At 41.9% G+C, this 6,612-nt stretch overlaps 1 protein-coding gene across 2 annotated transcripts in view; it reads left to right on the plus strand.

Annotated features, from left to right (window-relative positions):
- UTP18 (UTP18 small subunit processome component) overlaps positions 1-2,836 on the plus strand; it is a 37,472-nt gene extending 34,636 nt beyond the window's left edge. For both annotated transcript variants that reach the window (XR_004269593.1, XM_032280088.1), the window contains exon 14: positions 277-2,836. The gene's annotated coding sequence lies outside the window, so the exon portion shown is untranslated. The remainder of the gene's footprint in view (positions 1-276) is intronic.
- The last annotated feature ends 3,776 nt before the right edge of the window (positions 2,837-6,612 follow it).

Consider the following 6,612-nt stretch of genomic DNA (forward strand, 5'->3'; position numbering starts at 1 on the left):
TGTGGTAGTTCTGAGATTGAGCTTTGCAGTTGGCCTCTTCATCACACAGTTGACTGGTCTTCTCAGAGATTAATGAATGTTGAGAGACTTTGAGAATGCAGATGGATTTAATTAGGAAAAGGGATTTTTAAAGGTACAGGCATTTTGGGCAAAGCTTTAGCTAGGAGGGGAAAGCAGTTTAGCTATCCTGCCTCTAAAGATTACATTGCCAGCACATGTTTATTGATGGCCAGCAGCTATAAATCAGGTATGTAATGTCTTTTGTTCTTTCCTCAGGTCTGGTTGAGTCACAAGAGAAGCCTGTCTTGATAATACCGTCTCAGAAACTTTCTGGAATGTGTGATAATATTTGGAAAATGATATATAGAGCCAGCTGTGCTTAAGAGCCAGTAATGTCTTAATAAACATGTGGCAGCTTTTGTTTGAAAATAAGTGTATGTGGTTCTTCCCTCCACCCCCAACACACACACACAAACTTGGATGCATTTAAGACTAAACGTGAAAAATTGGAAACACCTGTCTGTAGCTAAAAATAATATAAGCAGATTTTCTCATACTTCACAGCTAACCCTGATGGGTATTTTCCCCCTTCCTGCATAGATCTCTCCATGCTTCAGGGTATCAGCTAACAGATAGTCTCATGAGATTTGGAGGTCAGTCGGTTTGATAAGAGAGCAGTGAAATGTCACATAGTGAACTTTGAACTTCCAAGTCTTTTAGGAAAGGTGATTTTGGAAATCAAAAGGCTTTTCTGGGCTTATTACTTCAAATCATTGTTACTGTTATTTGGAGAGAAGGCAGAGTAAACCTGGTAGTCTTGTCCTATGGATTATTAGCCACAGCCCTTTCTGGAATTGTTTGTTATGTCATCTTAAATGTTTAGTTTGGATTTCAAGGTTGACAGCTGGCTCTATAGTTTTCTTATAGCCTTGTTTGAAATTAGTTCTTACATTTCTTAGGAAAAACTGACACTGTGTCATGCATTTAAGAAGTGTTACAGGGGTTGGGAGGGTGTTACGAGAACTATCAAGTTAGGTCTAATAGCTTTCCGCCCCACCATCTACTAAAACATGGAAGAGAGAAGTCAGGGTGGAGGAGGGAGGTTTTTCAGCAACAGGGAGGAGCTCTGCCCAGTGAAGTAATAGGTCCCAGGTCCTTCGTGTCTTCAAAGCTCTCCTAGGTCCACTGGAGAGGATGTAGGACGTAGAGCAGTCCAGTCGGTGTGGGTTACGTTAACTTAGCCCAGCACTTTTCTAAAAGAACATTTTCTCTTCAGGTGAACTCTTGCTATCTACTTGTGGATACCCTTCCCCTACATCCTCCTTTTTCAGCAGCTTTTTTCATGTTAAATAATGTTAACGCTGAAACCTGAAGTTCCTGAAACCAGTGGACTTGTTAGTGCTATTTGGCTCTCCCATTGCTAGAGGGCAGCATTGGATCACGTGAATAATTGAAGGCAAGGCTTTTGGAGCTTTTTGCCGTCACCTTGTCCTTAGCTTCAGCTAAATCGTTTCAGAAACGGACACCAAGCCTTATATGTGCTTATTTTGCCTATGGTTTTCAGTTCCCAGAAGTGTGACAATTTATAGGAACTTACTGTAGAGAAAATGATGGAAGCAGAATCTAAATTTTAGCTGTTCTTTGTTAAACTCTCTAGATCATTTTTATACTCTACTGGGAGTAGCATAGAGAATCCAGTTCTAATCTCCAAGGTAGACAGATGTGTTATTTGTTCTACAGAGATGCTACTAATTCTGTGTCTTGTATTTTAATGTTTATTTTTTTCCCCCTCAATGGGAGTTAGGGATTTGAGTCAGGCTCTCATTGCGACTCCTTGTAACCGGTGCCAAGCTAATTCTTCAAGGAAATGAGATCCACAGCCATGAACTTCTTTACAAATTCTCTTTTGGCAGTTTCTATGACAGCATGAAATGCATGCTATGGCTCATTTCCCTGTTTGGAGGGGGACCATCTTGAGCTGTAAGGTGATATTTTGCTACCCAGAGCCTCATAGGATGTACTTGTGTATACTTTGAGTGATAAATTGACAAGTTGAAATCTTTGATGTATCCCATTCATCTCTCCCCCCATCCTCACTAATATTTAGTGAACTGAAGACTTTTATTAGTCTTTCGAAGAAGTTTCCTCTGTTTAAACAAAGTATAGGTTAAAAGTCATTTGCCTTACTGATGGTTGTTAAGTGTGTGTGGATGTGTGTGTTTCTAGTGAGGATATGTAATCTGTCCTAAGCAGACCAGCTGTACGGTTTGTAAGCATAGCTGCATCTCCAGTTTGGGGATGGGATGGAGGCAAGCAAATACCTATGAGATAAGGTGCTTGCTCACACCTTTGAAGAGTTCTTAAGTTACTTGGGATGATACTTAAATGCATCTGCAAAGTCATTATGAGGGACAATTTCCTGGTCTGCAAGGGGCGGGATTTCAAAGGCAGGAATTTCTTGGCTCCACCCCTCCATCCGGGAACCAGAGGCGTTTCAGATGTAAAATTCTTGCGGTTTCTCGAGCAGGCTAGGTAGAGAAATCCAGGTGGGCTCCTTTGTTCAAAAATCTGCCAAAAGCTCTGGGAGGAGCCGGCTCTGTAGCTCAGAGTTGTGAACCAGATAGCCAATCTGGTATCAAAGTCAAAGATCAATCACTCCAGAGGATGTTTGAAAGAACTCTCACTGGACGAGAACAGGAGTGAGAAAAGAATAACTCCAGGGTTAAAACTCCACTGCTCTTTACCTATATGGATATCTTTCTCCGGATTCCCATCCCACAACAGTGTGGGAGCTCTCTCTGTCTTTCTCTCTCTCTGCCTCATAAATCGCTTTTCTGCAAAACTCTTTGGGGCCACGATATTTATTCCGTAAGCTCACCACGCTTCCGGGGCCCCTTTCCCCATTCTTCCCAGGTAAGAGGGCCAAGGACCTCATCAGAACGGGGAGGGAGCCAAGTATGCATCCCTGCACCGTTACAATTATACAAGAAACAAAGTATTTTCCATTTTTAAATTTTAAACAAATAGAGGCTGGGGCAAGAGGCTTGGTGAGAAGATAGGCTGTGGGGGTGTGGATAGCATTTCTGACCCCCGGTGCTGTTATTGTGCTGACATCAGTATATATACAAAGAATCTTATACATACGTAGAATTTCTTCTGTGAGGAAAATAGCTGTCATTTTACAGGGAAGTAAGTTGAGGTTTCAAGAGATTGAATATCTTGGTCCCAAAGCCATCATCTTGACAGATCAGTGGTCCACAAAGCAGGATTTGCATATTCTTAAGAGTATGAGATACAGCCCTTTAGATTGTGGGAAGGAAATATTAGAACTTCTATGGTGTGTAAAAAGTACTTTTGTTCCATAATGTATTCATCTGAGGATCATATAGATAACTTATAAACAGATATGGGATTTTGGGGGTTTTTTTGGTTGTTTTTGAGACAGTTTTGGTCTGCTTGCCCAGGCTGGAGTGCAATGTCGTGATCTTGGCTCACTGCAACCTCTGCCTCCTGGGTTCAAGCAAGTCTCCTGCCTCAGCCTCCTGAGTAGCTGGGATTATAGGCGCCTGCCACCACTCCCAGCTATTTTTATTTTTTTTATTTTTTTTAATTTTTAGTAGAGATGGCCTTACATTATGTTGGCCAGGCTGGTCTTTGAACACCTGACCTCAGGTGATCCACCAACCTCAGCCTCCCAAAGTGCTGGGATTACAGGCGTGAGCCACCATGCCCAGCCATAAACAGGTATGTTTACATTGGGGGTACATTCAATGTACATATATATATATTTTGGGACAGGGTCTTACTCTGTCATCCAGGCGGGAGTACAGTGGTGTGATCGTGGCTCACTGCAGCCTCAATCTCCCACGTTCAAGAGATCCTCCCACCTCAGCCTACTGAGTAGCTGGGACTACAGAGGACACCACCACACCCATCTAATTCTTATATTTTTAGTAGAGATAGGGTTTCTCCATGTTGCCCAAGATGGTCTTAGAACTCCTGGGCTCAAGCAGTTCACCTGCCTCAGCTTCCTGAAGTGCTGGATTATAGGCGTGAGCCACCGTTCCCCCTGCAATGTACATTTCTTGTTAAAGGACCGCTGGCCTAGGTGCCTGCCTGCCATGCCAAACCTGACACATTTCCACACCCTGTCCTCTACTGTTCCCAAACACTCTTTATATGTTCCCTGTAATGTTTAGCTTCTCCATTAACTGTCACACAAGCTAAGTACTTTGGACTGACTTTAAACTTGAGACTTTTTCTCTACCTCTACCCCCCCCACCACAAAGAATAGTTACCAAGCAATATTTTTCTGATTTTTCTCTGTAATGAATAAGACATAGTATTTAATAGCACAACAAAGTGACTATAGTCAGTAACAATTTAATTGTACATTCTAAAATAACAGTGTAATTAGATTATTTGTAACAAAGGATAAAAGCTTGAGGGGATGGATACCCCATTTTCCATGATGTAATTCTTTTTTTTTTTTTTTTTTTGAGACGGAGTCTCACTCTGTCACCCAGGCTGAAGTATAGTGGCACAATCTCAGCTCACTGCAACCTCTGCCTCCCAAGTTCAAGCAATCCTCCTGCCTCAGCCTGCTGAGTAGCTAGGATCACAGGCACCTGCCACCACACCTGGCTAATTTTTGTATTTTTAGTCAAGATGGGGTTTCACTATGTGGGTCAAGCTGATCTTGAACTCCTGACCTTGAGTAATCCACCCGCCTTGGCCTCTCAAAGTGTTGGGATTACAGATGTGAGCCACTGAGCCGGCTCCATGATGTAATTCTTACACATTGCATACCTGTATCAAAATATCTCATATACCCCATAAATATGTACACTTACTATGTACCCACAGAAATTGAAAATTTAATTAAAAAGATTGTCCTCTCTAGCCTACCATCACTTTCCCAGCTCTCATCAGCTTTCACTTATCAAACAATCCTCTAACTGGTTTTATTACTTCCCACTTCCTGCTTCTCAATCGGATCTCCACATTATAGCCAGAGATTATTTTAAACTTTTATTATGCAAAACTTCAAATATATAAAAGATGAGGCCAGGCGTGGTAGCTCATACCTGTATTCCCAGCACTTTGGGAGGCCGAGATGGGTTGATCACCCGAGGTCAGGAGTGGAGTTCGAGACCAGTGTGGCCCACATGGCGAAACCCCATCTATACTAAAAAATACAAAAATTAGCCAGGAGTGGTGATACACGCCTGTAATCCCAGCTCCTTGGGAGGTTGAGGCAGGAGAATCACTTGAACCCAGGAGGTGGAGGTTGCAGTTAGTTGAGATTTTGTTACTATACTCCATCCTGGACGACAGAGAGAGACTCCATCTAAAAAAAAAAAAAAAAAAAAGATGAGCGATTAGTATAATAGTATGCATCACCTAGATTCAACGACATCAGGTTGTGGAAATCTTTATATCCTCACCCACAAACTCTTTTATTTTGAAGCAAAGGCAAGATGTATTATTTCATCTGTAGTATATACAGAGATGTGTTTTAAGAATGTAAATGTTAACATGCTATGCTTGCTTAAAATTCTTCAACAGCTTTTCTCTCCCACTCTTTAATTTCCTCATACGTAGAAAGGGCATAAAAACAGACCTGCCTTGTAGGATGAGTTATGACAGCACCTGGCCCAGAACACATTCTCAGTGAATGTTAGTTACCGTCATTACAATCATTTTGACCGTGGTCAGCTGCAAGATGATGTTCAAGCTCCTGAGCTTCTTAGAAAGGCCTGTTATTTTGGCCTTTTCACATCTCTCCAGCTTTCTCATTCCTATGATGCTGCTCAAATCTTGAGCTACTTGTAATTTCCCTGAATAAGCCAAGCTGTTGTTCTCCTCCACAACTTTGTTTTGCTAATGTTTCTTCCTTGCTTTTTCCTTTGCTTCCTTTCAAATGTTGCTTATCTAGCAAGACTCAGTTGGAATTTCTTGTCTACATTTTTTGACCCTAAGTGGTAAACGGGATGGACTTTTACTATAGTACCTAAATGGTAAACTGGGTGGACTTTTAATATAATACCCTTTATTGTGTTTGTTTATTCACCACTAGGTGTTGTTCATAATCTCATGAGTGAAAAATGATTCCTATTATTTTATTTTACTTTTTGAGACAAAGTCTCGCTCTGTTGCCAGGCTGGAGTGCAGTGGCATGATCTCAGCTCACTGCAACCTCCACCTCCTGGGTTCAAGCAGTTCTCCTGCCTCAGCCTCCCAAGTAGCTGGGACTACAGGCATTTGCCACCATGCCCAGATAATTTTTGTATTTTTAGTAGAGATGGGGTTTTACCATGTTGGCCAGGATAGTCTCTATCTCTTGATCTGGTGATCCACCCGCCTTGGCCACCCAAAGTGCTGGGATTACAGGCATGAGCCACCGCGCCTGGCCAATGATTCCTATTATTATTTTAGTTTGCTCAAGCTGTGATTTTGATTTCTCTCACTGGAAAATGGGCAACACAAGTTACGTGATTTACATTGTTAGAGAGGTTTATGCTAGTTCATCAGGGAAAGCAATACTTTCCGGCCTCCACATTCTTGACGTGTATTTGTTAACTCATTTCTTTCCTGCCATATTTTATTCAC

This window comes from Sapajus apella, unplaced genomic scaffold, assembly GCF_009761245.1.
Source record: "Sapajus apella isolate SASKATOON/1434 unplaced genomic scaffold, GSC_monkey_1.0 scaffold12, whole genome shotgun sequence".
Lineage (NCBI taxonomy): Eukaryota > Metazoa > Chordata > Mammalia > Primates > Cebidae > Sapajus > Sapajus apella.